Raw genomic sequence first — 13,722 nt, forward strand, 5'->3', positions numbered from 1 at the left:
CTGACTGATGAGTAATCACTCCAGTTGATAAAAAGTTCTACATTTTACTCGAGGACTGGTTTTGGGTTTATACTGAACTCATTTTGTAATGGAACCAGAAAATTGTGCTACGTTGAAGGGAAGTCATATGATTTTGAGTTTGCTTCATTGTAGCGCAATTTTCAAACTTGATTTTACTTCACCACAATACAGTTTTCAGATTCTACTAGAAAATTGTTACAACGTAAGAGCCAAAAAAAAAAATGTTCAAATGTGTGTGAAATCTTATGGGACTTAACTGCTAAGGTCATCAGTCCCTAAGCTTACACACTACTTAACCTAAATTATCCTAAGGACGGACACACACACACACACACACACACACACACACACACACACACACGGGAGGACTCGAACCTCCGCCTAGACCGCTCGGCTAATCCCGTGTGGCTAAGAGCCAAAGTTGGTCATGAAGTAAACATAAGTACTTTTTAGCAACTGGAGCAGTTACTTGTCAATTCAGTCCACATTTTCAGAGCAGCAGCACTATCCAGTTGTGCAGAAACTAGTAGTTATTCTGTTTACTGTATGGTCAAACACAGGACATTATAATACATTATGTTAGAGATACATTAATGTGACCACCTGTCTGACACCTGAGTAACCATCTTTTATGACACAAATCACTGTGAGATGTGCAGAAAGAGAGTCAGTAAGGTTTCTGACGGTACCGATGGGGGTGTGGAACTGTGCCGATTCACGTGCTGTGGTCAGCTGCGCTAGGTTTCTCAGCAGGAATAACCCGACTGACGTGGTCCCACAGATTCTCAATCGGGTTTAAATCCGGGTAGTACGGCGGTCAACCGAGTACGGCAAATTCATCCTGGGGCTCTTCGAACCACAATGAGATGTCGCATTGTCCTGCCGGTAGATGTCATTTTGCCCAGAATATTGTTGTTGTGGTCTTCAGTCCTGAGACTGGTTTGATGCAGCTCTCCATGCTACTCTATCCTGTGCAAGCTTCTTCATCTCCCAGTACCTACTGCAACCTACATCCTTCTGAATCTGCTTAGTGTATTCATCTCTTGGTCTCCCTCTACGATTTTTACCCTCCACACTGCCCTCCAATGCTAAATTGGTGATCCCTTGATGCCTCAGAACATGTCCTACCAACTTATCCCTTCTTCTAGTCAAGTTGTGCCACAAACTCCTCTTCTCCCCAATTCTATTCAATACCTCCTCATTAGTTATGTGATCTACCAATCTAATCTTCAGCATTCTTCTGTAGCACCACATTTCGAAAGCTTCTATTCTCTTCTTGTCTAAACTATTTATTGTCCATGTTTCACTTCCATACATGGCTACACTCCCTATAAATACCTTCAGAAACAACTTCCTGACACTTAAATCTATACTCGATGTTAATAAATTTCTCTTCTTCAGAAACGCTTTCCTTGCCATTGCCAGTCTACATTTTATATCCTCTCTACTTCGACCATCATCAGTTATTTTGCTCCCCAAATAGCAAAACTCCTTTACTACTTTAAGTGTCTCATTTCCTAATCTAATTCCCTCAGCATCACCCAACTTAATTCGACTACATTCCATTATCCTCGTTTTGCTTTTGTTGATGTTCATCTTATACCCTCCTTTCAAGACACTGTCCATTCCGTTCAGCTGCTCTTCCAGGTCCTTTGCTGTCTGACAGAATTACAATGTCATGAGCAAACCTCAAAGTTTTTATTTCTTCTCCATGGATTTTAATTCCTACTCCAAATTTTTCTTTTGTTTCCTTCACTGCTTGCTCAATATACAGATTGAATAACATCGGGGAGAGGCTACAACCCTGTCTCACTCCCTTCCCAACCACTGCTTCCCTCTCATGCCCCTCGACTGTTATAATTGCCATCTGGTTTCTGTACAAATTGTAAATAGCCTTTTGCTCCCTGTATTTTACCCCTGCCATCTTCAGAATTTGAAACAGAGTATTCCAATCAACATTTTCAAAAGCTTTCTCTAAGTCTACAAATGCTAGAAACGTAGGTTTGCCTTTCCTTAATCTAGCTTCTAAGACAAATCGTAGGGTCAGCATTGCCTCACATGTTCCAACATTTCTACGGAATCCAAACTGATCTTCCCCGAGGTCGGCTTCTGCCAGTTTTTCCATTCGTCTGTAAAGAATTCGCATTAGTATTTTGCAGCTGTGGCTTATTAAACTGATAGTTCGGTAATTTTCACATCTGTCAACACCCGCTTTCTTTGTGATTGGAATTATTATATTCTGCTTGAAGTCTGAGGGTATTTCACCTGTCTCATACATCTTGCTCACCAGATGGTTGAGTTTTGTCAGGACTGGCTCTCCCAAGGCCGTCAGTAGTTCTAATGGAATGTTGTCTACTTCGGGGGCCTTGTTTCGACTCAGGACCTTCAGTGCTCTGTCAAACTCTTCACGCAGTATCATATCTCCCAGAGTAAATGAGCTGTATATACGGTTAAACACGGGCCCGAGGATAGGTGCACAATTCTGTCGATTCACTGTGGCTTCCACGACAATACCGCCCTGGAAATGACGCAAAAACATTCCACAAGACCGTAATGCTTTCTCCTCGTTTGCTTTCACAGTTATAAAACTGTACACGAAGGCCACCTGTCATCACCCGGTGAACATCCAGTTGCAGTATTGGTGTGCAAATTCCAGCCTTCATCCAATGAACAGCAGTCAGCATAGATGCACGAACCAGGCACCTGCTGTGGAGCCCCATACACACCAACTTTTGCCGAACGATCGTCGAGGAGACACCAGTGGTAGCCCGTGGGTTCATCCGGGTGGTCATTAGCTCGACACTTGCACCTTTATTCACCTGTACACATCTCCGCAGCTATTTTTCACCCCTGTCACCTACGGCAACCTGTGGTGCAACACAGTTGCCTTGGCGCCACTTCTGGTTAGTGCCATTTTGCCACACACGGTATACTTTAATCGCGTTAGCATACAAACAGTTTACACACTTATCTGTTTCAAGAATACTTCCACCCTCGGCTCAAAAGCCTATGATCATGCACTTCTGGATGCCAGATAGATCACTCCATTTCTGCATTACAACAATGAATACACAATTTTTCGTATCACCCCAACATTTTATATGTGTGTACATAGTTCCGCGTAGTCAGCGCGTACACATCTTTCCCACTAGAGCACGCCCCGCTAAGCACAACAGCGCAGGCGCAGTGCTCGTCCGTCTCCGCACTACGAGATGGCGCTGCCTTAGAGACGGACCAAATTCTGCTTCCGCCGATCCGCGTATTAATATGTAACGCAGCCAGGGAGATTGCTGCTAACGTAGAACCTTTTCTTCTCGCGGATCACACTCGCACAGTGATTACCTGAACGCGTGAGGTATTATAACGAGTGTACAGACCTCCGATTAGTCAGTCTGCATTTATCTGCACCTGTCTGTACCAGTCTACATTAGTCTGTACCAGTCTATAGTCAAGTTTCAGTCTGTGCCTGTACATAGCCATGAATATAAATGTATAGACACTTTGTCAAGTATCAGAGATATGTGAGAATAAGATTAACGTACCCAGACCAAAGGAACTTCAGATTGTCAATTGTAAATAGCATCCAGAATCAAGTTACATAAAGTTTATGTTTGTTTTTATTTTAATAAATGTGTGTGAAAATTAATCAAATTCTGTTTAATGTTGGTCACCATCAATCTGCTACTCTAAGCGTGCAAGTGGCATTTCTATCGTCTGACCTAACGGCAGAAGATAAACACGCCACGATAAGACCACGAGACATATTACTGACACTCGCCTACTTCGTTAGAGCGAAAAGTCAAATAATCTGATGGTGTGTGTACCGAAGGTCTTACAGTACGCACACCACAACGTGCCGTCCTCGAGTGCTTATTGCGTGTCAATGTCGAATGTGGGTAGTGGTCAGATTAACGTCAGTAGACTGTGTATAAAGAAAGCAATACTAATGGAAAACAGAGAAAACATAGATTGCAAATATATTTTCATAGAGAATGCACTCAAACTACAATAACAAAATTTCAAAGTTTGTCTACTGGACTCATATCATATACACTGATGAAAGCTACACTGCAGCTGAAGTCTAGATCTGCAAAAATGTACAGACTGAATTGTGGCTGACTGCTGACTTACTTCCTGCGCAAACAATGTTTATCAATGCATGCTTTTGCAGAATAAGTACTTTTTCACGTTAGACATTAGGTGCCTTGTCCCAGAAGATCATATCATAAAACCATATTGAAAGTACAAGACCACTGCAAAACAGATGTAAAGTGAAGCATAGTGCTGTAGCTAGAGAGATGCCGAATGAAACGCATTTGGCTCTCGAGACAGCAATGTGTGACGCCTTCAATGACTCCTGTAGCAGAATACTTTCAAATGATCTTTTACACAACCCAAAGAAATTCTGATGTTATGCAAATGAGACAGGGACTGAAATTGAGGGTAGCAAAGCAAAAGTTGAAAAGACTAACTCCGTTTCCAAATGTTCCTTTACAAAGGAAAACCAAGGAGAATTGCTCCAATTTAATCCTCAAGCCATTGAGAAGAGTCAATGAAATAAGTATTCGTGACAGTGGTGTTGACACACAGCTGAAATTGTTAAAACTGAACACAGCTCCAGGGCCCAATGTAGATTCTATACTGAATTTGCAGCTGAGTTAGCCCCTCTTCTAACTGCAATCTATTGTAGATCCCTTGACCAAAAAACCATGCCCAGTTCTTGGAAAAAGGCATAGGTCACACCCATGTAACAAGAAGGGTAGTAGAAGTGATCCACGAAACTACTGTCCGATATCCGTGACATCGATTTGTAGTAGAAACGTACAACATATTCTGAGCTCAAACATTATGACCTTCTCAATGCTAAAAAGCATGAAAACATCAATCATGTGAAACCAAACTCACACTTTTCTCACATGATGTAGTAAAAGCTTTGTATCAAGCAATCAGGTAGATGCATTATTCTTGATTTCTCGAAAACATTTGATCAGTACCACACCCAGGCTTATTGTCAAAAGTACGGTCAAATAGGATATCGAGTGAAATTTTTATCTGGACCGAGAGCATTTTGGTAGGCAGAATGCAGCATGTTATCTTGGATGGAGAGTCATTGTCAGATGCAGAAGTAACTTCAACTTTGGGTGTGACCCAGGAAAGTGTGTTGGGACACTTGCTGTTCACAGTGTATATTAGTGACCTTGCAGATAATATTAACAGTAAAATCAGTCTTTTCACAGTTGATGCAGTTATCTATAACAAAGCACTATCTGAGAAAAGTTGCATAAATACTGAGTCAGATCTTGATAAGATTTCAATGTGGTGCACAGATTGGGAACTTGTTGTAAAAGTTCAGATATGTAAAATTGTGCACTTCACTAAACAAAAAGGTATAGTATCCTATGACTATAACATCAATGAGTCACTGTTGGAATCAGACAACTCATACAAATACCTGGGAATGATCACATAGGTTCAGCTGTGGGTATAGCAGATGGTAAACTTTGGTTTATTGCTAGAATACTGGGGAAGCGCCATCAGTCTCTGAAGGAGATACCTTACAAATTGCTCTTGCGACCACTTCTAGAATATTGCACAAGTGCGCGGGACTCATATCAAATAGGACTAACAGGGGATATTGATCATGTACAGAGAAGGGCAGCATGAACAATCACAGGTGTGTTTAATCCGGGGGAGAGTGTCACAGAGATACTGAAGTAACTGAACCGGAAGACTCTTTAAGATAGATGTAAACTATCCCGAAAAAGTCTATTAACAATGTTTCGAGAGCTAGCTTTAGATAATTATTATAGGAATATACTACAACACCCTATGTATTGCTCACAGAGGTGGCCTGAGGGTATGATAAGAACAATTACTGCACACACACAGAGGCACTCTTCCCGTGCTCCGTACGTGAACGGAACACGAAGAAACCCTAATAACTGGTAGAATGGGACGTACCCCTGCTATGCACCTCATGATGATTTGCGGATTATAGATGTAGATATGTAAGTCATTCTCAGAATAATCCAGGTAGCAGCGGGCTTTTCAGTTAGCAAATCCACCTCTGTTGTTATCCATCTCGATTCCTTGGAATTTCACACCTCACACTTCCACCTTCAACCAGTGTACAGCCACTGATCTATACTCACAGTCCCTGTAAGTCAGTTTTATAATGGAACAGTGTAATATCAGTTTTTGTACTGTTGGCTGTGAAACAGTTATTCTCTTTGCTGTGTCTGGTACTTTATCAATATGCTTGTGTCATCACGAGACACTAAAGTTTTTGAAGAGTCCTACAGTATCCCGCATAAATCATTTGCGTAGATCGAAAATAGAAAGGGTTCGAGCACTGATCCTTGTGGCACACCGTATTTAATGTTTCCCTGAATTATTCATTCCATGATTCCTTATCCTTGTTGTATCATTTGGAAATGTAACCTTCTGTTTTCTATTGTTAGGGTAAGACTCCATGTATGCAACAGGAAGGCCTTTAACACCATACCATTTTAGTTTTCCTAGTAGAGTTTTCTGATAAAACACAAGCAAAAATTGCCACAAGATCACAGAAAATGTCAAAAGTGTAATTTTTGTTGTTTACTTAGACCAGAATTGAGTTTTGGATATCATATAATGCTTTCTCAGTAGACAACCCATTATGAAAGCCAAACTCAGCTGTTATTAAGAGGTTAATCTTAGAAAGAAGGTTAAACATTCTCTTGTTAGCCATTTTCTCAAAAAAATTGTAAGAACACAGAAATGGGGAAGAGGGATCAACAATTAAAGGTTATATACTTATCTCCATGGTTGTAAATGGGTATTACTACTGAATACTCCAGGGATTTCAGGTGATTCATTTTGAATCATTGACTAGTTACAAAGGCAAATCAAGGGTGGCACTGCCAAGTTTTTAATAATTTTGCTGAGCAATTGAAATAGCCAGAAGAGTTAGTACTTTTAGTGACTTAATGATTTCTGCGGTCCTTCTAACAGGTGATTTACAAATGCCTGGCTAAGTAAATCTGAGGGTGTGCATTTGAGGGATCATTTTCTCACTCTGTGTTTTCAGCTGCTGTTAGGAAGAATTCACTGAATTCGGTAGCCAATGATTTAAGTTTCATATCATTTGCTTGGCCTTACCCTGTTTCTGCAATTTTGAACTTCTTTTTTAGGAATGGGGGAAAGAAATATAGTAGAAGAGGAATTGGTAGCTTTGAGGGATGAAATAGTGAAGGCAGCAGAGGATCAAATAGGTAAAAAGACGAGGACTAGTAGAAACCCTTGGGTAACAGAAGAAATATTGAATTTAATTGATGAAAGGAGAAAATATAAAAATGCAGTGAATGAAGCAGGCAAAAAGGAATACAAACATCTCAAAAATGATATCGACAGGAAGTGCAAAATGGCTAAGCAGGGATGGCTAGGGGACAAATGTAAGGATGTAGAGGCTTATCTCACTAGGGGTAAGATAGATACAGCCTACAGGAAAATTAAAGAAACCTTTGAAGAAAGGAGAACCACTTGCAGGAATATCAAGAGCTTTGATGGAAACCCAGTTCTAAGCAAAGAAGGGAAAGCAGAAAGGTGGAAGTAGTATATAGAGGGTCTGTACAGGGGCAATGTACTTGAGGACAATATTATGGAAATGGAAGAGGATGTAGATGAAGATGAAATGGGAGATCCGATACTGCGTGAAGAGTTTGACAGAGCACTGAAAGACATAAACCGGAGCAAGGCTCCCGAAGTAGACAACATTCCATTAGAGCCTTGGGAGAGCCAGTCCTGACAAAATTCTACCATCTGGTGAGCAAGATGTGTGAGACAGGCGAAATACCCTCAGACTTCAAGAAGAATATAATAATTCCAATCCCACAGAAAGCAGGTGTTGACAGATGTGAAAATTACTGAACTATCAGTTTAATAAGCCACAGCTGCAAAATACTAACACGAATTCTTTACAGACGAATGGAAAAACTGGCAGAAGCCGACCTCGGGGAAGATCAGTTTGGATTCCATAGAAATGTTGGAACATGTGAGTGACCCTAAGACTTATCTCAGAAGAAAGATTAAGGAAAGGCAAACCTATGTTTCTAGCATTTGTAGACTTGGAGAAAGCTTTTGACAATGTTGATTGGAATACTCTCTTTCAAATTCTGAGGGTGGCAGGGGTAAAATACAGGGAGCAAAAGGCTATTTACAATTTGTACAGAAAGTAGATGGCAGTTATAGGAGTCGAGGGACATGAAAGGGAAGCAGTGGTTGGGAAGGGAGTGAGACAGGGTTGTAGCCTATCTCCAATGTTATTCAATCTGTATGTTGAGCAAGCAATAAAGGAAACAAAAGAAAAATTCGGAGTAGGTATTAAAATCCATGGAGAAGAAATAAAAACTTGGAGGTTTGCCGAATACATTGTAATTCTGTCAGAGACAGCAAAGGACTTGGAAGAGCAGTTGAACGGAATGGACAGTGTCTTGAAAGGAGGGTATAAGATGAACATCAACAAAAGTAAAACGAGGATAATGGAATGTGGTCAAATGAAGTCGGGTGATGCTGAGGGAATTAGATTAGGAAATGAGACACTTAAAGTAGTAAAGGAGTTTTGCTATTTGGGGAGCAAAATAACTGATGATGGTCGAAGTAGAGAGGATATAAAATGTAGACTGGCAATGGCAAGAAATGCGTTTCTGAAGAAGTGAAATTTGTTAACATCGAGTATAGATTTAAGTGTCAGGAAGTCGTTTCTGAAAGTATTTGTATGTAGTGTAGTCATGTATGGAAGTGAAACATGGACAATAAATAGTTTGCACAGGAAGAGAATAGAAGCTATTGAAATGTGGTTCTACAGAAGAATGCTGAAGATTAGATGGGTAGATCACATAACTAATGAGGAGGTATTGAATAGAATTGGAGAGAAGAGGAGTTTGTGGCACAACTTGACAAGAAGAAGGGACCGGTTGGTAGGACATGTTCTGAGGCATCAAGGGATCACAAATTTAGCATTGGAGGGCAGAGTGGAGGGTAAAAATCGTAGAGGGAGACCAAGAGATGAATACACTAAGCAGATTCAGAAGGATGTAGGCTGCAGTAGGTACTGCACAGGATAGAGTAGCATGGAGAGCTGCATCAAACCAGTCTCAGGACTGAAGACCACAACAACAACAACAACAACAACAACAACATGATAAAGTGAAGATTTTTCAATACTTCTTGTAATACATTTTAAAGTCTTTATTAGAGCTAGTCCTTTGCATTAAATAAAGCTATATCTTCATACTGGAGGATATTTTGATCCCAAATGTAGGCCCACGTTTCTCTGGGCTTCAAACGTATGTTTCCACGACTCAGTGTAAACGATTATTGGATTCATAAAGATATAGGCATATTTTTAGAAAACAAATTTCTCATATAATGTGTGTTCATAGTAAACTTCTCCCCATTTCTCATCACACGAATTCTCTATTAGTACTGTGAGTTGACATTTACATACATATCTATGAAATTTTACTTTCCCCTTTTTATTCAAACTGGACTAATGCTTTATTACTGCTATCTGATTAAGGTTACCAGATAAACCACTTCCTGCCCTATTCTCATCTTATATTATCCTATTTTGTTAATATTTTATCTGTATACAGGGTGATTATTATTAACATTTTAAAACCTTCAGAGTGACGTAGATGACACAGAGACAAGTAATTTGATAAAACACGTGTATCCTCACAAATGTTGAGAAATACTCCAAAATTGGAATGGCAAATGTTGAACATGTGACATCACCAGACGACACACCCTCGCCCATAGGGGGCATTGCTATACATCACTCCGCCAGACTACTCTGTTTTTGTAAATGTAAAATGATTAATTATCATATTGGATTACCACTACTGCAAGTACTACTGTGTTACATTGGTAATGTGAGAATGAATACAGAGTACACTAGCGGAGTAGTGTGTAACAGAGCCCTTGGACCAACAAGTGTAGAACCAACGAGCCCAATGACTGCACAAGTGGTTAGTTATGTTATCTGGTCACATCATATGGCTGCCATCCACTTTTGGGGTATCTCCCGACATTTGCAACTCTGTGCGTCTTATATCAAATTAATTGTCTCAGTGTCATCTACGTCGCTTCAGAAGTTTTCAAATGTTAATAAGAATCACCCTGTATATTATTTCTGTAATGTTTCTGACATGTCTGATACTATTGCACTAAGTGGTTGACGGGGGAATAAGTAAATAATGAGGCTTATATATATTTCACGAAATACAGTTGCCTTAAGAAATAAATTATCAATGCTATCGCACTATGTCCGTCTGTTCTTGTTGGGAATATTACTGAGGGTGTCAAAGCAAAGCTGGACATCATTAATTCTGTGTCTCCTCAGTACAAAATATATGTGATGAAACTGATATTGAAGTCCCCACGTACAATCATTTCCCTGTTATTAATACTATCTTTAGTAGCCCCTCTAATTGTTTTATGAAGTTTAAAACATTTGCTGTTGGGGAGCCACTACATATACAGCCAGAACTGGTATCTTGTATGTTTCCAAGGTTAAGCACAGCTTTCAAACAGCTGTTCAGTGCAGTACTTAGTGAGTTCACTGGCCTGGGAGTATATTCCACTTTTCGTGTATATGGCCATTCCTCCTTTCCTCATATTACACCTACAGTAAAGTGATACTAACTTGTTAGGAATTTGGGCAATAACAAAAGGGTGGTAGGAATTACCCTACATCTTTCCAAGGCCTTTGATAAAGCAAACCACCAAATTATCCTTGACAAACTGGAGACAATACACATCAGATGAACTGGGAGGAAATTGATTTAATCCCGTCTCCAGGCAGAAGTCAGGTTGTGGAACTCCTCTCATCTCAAAACAGGCACAAAATAAAGTGCATCTCACATGCTAAGAAAGTGGAAGCAGGAGTCCAGGGTAGCGTTCTTGGCCTCCTATCATTCTTGATCCATACAGATGACACTGAAAGCCCCAACAGTTCACTTGGCCCCCTATTATTCTCGATCTATATAAATAACATTAAAAGCCCCAACACTTCAACCAAAATTATACTATTTGATAATGATACAAGCATAATTATAAGTAATGATAGGCAATCCTTATCCACTGCAGCTGAAAATGTTCTGAAGTGTGTGCAGCAGTGGTTTCATGCTAACAAGTTAACACTTCATTTAAATAAAACAATCTGCATACAGTACAGTAAAATAAAAGAGAAGAATGACCTCTGTTTATTATTGAGCGACCAAGAGACAGAGAAAGTAATGTCTACAAAATTTTTGGGCACGTGCATTGATAATTACTTGCGCTGGAAAGACCATGTCATATACACACCTCAAAAATTCCATTCTGGAAGTTTTGCATTGAGAATAATTTGTGCAGTCTGTAGCACGGAGTGTGTAAGATCGGTATATTTTGCTCATTTCCATTCTATTGTATCTTGTGGAATAATGTTCTGGGGTGAACAAAATCTCATCTGTAAAACATTTTTAAATTACAGAAAAGAGCCATTTGAATTATTACACACAGCTCTCCACAAACACTGCTGGTCCAAATTGAGAAGCCAGTAGTTAAAAATACCTACAGTACCATGTCTTTACATATTCAAAAGTGTACTGTTTACAAGAACACATATGAGTAGTTTACATACAAATTCTGATTTTCATAATTACAATACACATATCAGTAAGAATCTGCTTGTAGAAAGAGCAAGAAAAACAAATCCTCAAAAACATGAGCCATTGCAGAATAAAGCTGACAATGCTTCTCCAGTTTGCATCAAGGGAATGGAAGATGACAGAAAATTTAAAAGTGAATTCAAAAATTGCCTTTTAAATAAATCTGTTTAACCCTAAATTACTGGCAAATACTTGTATCTTCTTCATTGTCATATGAATCATTCTGTTCTCATTGTAAATTTTATACTTTGTTTTTATACTCTTTCAATTTCAAATGGTGTGATAAATGTGTTTCTCAAAGTGTACTGCATACATTTCAAACCATTATTTACTTGAAACTTCCTCCCAGATTAAAACTGTGTGCCAGACCAAGACTCAATAGCGGGACCTTTGCCTTTCCCACACACGTGCTCTACCCACAAGCTTGATTAGCTCATTGGGTAGAGCACTTGCCTCGGAAAGGCAAAGGTCCCGAGTTCGAGTCTCGGTCTGGCACACAGTTTTAATCTGGGAGGAAGTTTCATATCAGCGCACACTCTGCTGCAGAGTGAAAATTTCATTCTGGAAGCATTATTTACTTATTCAGAAAGCATCTAGAAGACCAATGCATTAGTTCACTGTATCACATTTTTTAATGGACTGTAAAATGTTAATTTTATATTTATTATATTAGTTTGTAAAATTGGGCTGTGCATATACAATATATCGTATTATGGTAATTCCTTTATCATGTAAGTTCTGCAAAGGTTGATAACAAACTAAACTATCAATTTAGAGACCTCTGTTCATGCTCTGCGAGTTCCACATGGTGTTCGTTACGCATAGCACATCTGTAGAAATATCTTTACTGTACTGGTAGGAGCAGCACATCTTTTATATCTAACATGTGTCTTATATTTTAATGTAAAATTCCAAATTTATTATGGTAGCCACCATTTCTGCTGTCCAAGCTGCAGTTCTTTTCCTAGTGATTGTTACAACTGTGTCTGTCGTTATTTGGTATTTCTGTCTTTTAGAAATATTTGCCCTAAGATAGACCCTGTGAAAATATTCACATTGAAGGGATTGAAATTATTTGTGCAAGTAACATCTAATTGGAAACATTGAGACATAGCTTTTACCATCTTCATATCTGAGCAAGGGCCATACCTGGCATGACAATGAAATGTCATATTGTTTTTCACACACAAGCCTGAAAATGTTAGAGTCTTGCACAATACACATGGCTGAACACTCAAAGATATGTGAACCACTTGGGTGCTACTCTTCATAATGCCCTGCCAACATACATAAAGAGATTGGAGACAGAAACGGCTTTTAGATCAGAGTTAAAATCATTTCTTGCTGAGAAGTGTTTCTACATTGTAAATGAATATGTTAGTGTATAGGATTCATAGGCCCTCATTCATTGTTGGGTTCTTTCGATCGTGTTAATGATGTACCATCTATAGTGTTTTTCTTTGCAAGGATGTTTCTGCTGTTGGTTTTCTGTTTCAGATGCAGTGTAATACAGCTCTGCTGAGGAGAGATATGGTACTAACCTAATTGTGATGATTATAATGGCAGGTTTTCGTGTGTTTATGCATTACATCTTTTAGCAGTGCTACATAATGTGCTCAATTTTTTGAGCATTGTTTTGAATAGAAGTTTAATGATTTACCTACATCATTGATTGCAGAAAAATGCAAAATACACAATACGTCATTCTTTCATGTAATTTGGTCATTTATTTTCAATTTTTCGACGGTGTTTTTATTTTCAACATTTCGTGTTCATTGATTCACTTTTTGTAGCTGTTGCAGTCACAATATACGCGATGTATTTTATGATTACCCTTATTGTACCGGACTGACATTCAAAACATTGGGATTTATTTCTCATCGGGCCATACTGACTTGTGTTTTCATCTTTCCCCTTGTTGCTAACGTGAATGCTGGGATGCTTCCTTTGATCAGGTCCTGGCCGACTTTATGCTGTATTTTGTTAATGCCTTATGTAGAGTATATTA

The sequence above is a fragment of the Schistocerca nitens genome, chromosome 12, assembly GCF_023898315.1.
Source record: "Schistocerca nitens isolate TAMUIC-IGC-003100 chromosome 12, iqSchNite1.1, whole genome shotgun sequence".
In the NCBI taxonomy this organism is placed as follows: domain Eukaryota; kingdom Metazoa; phylum Arthropoda; class Insecta; order Orthoptera; family Acrididae; genus Schistocerca; species Schistocerca nitens.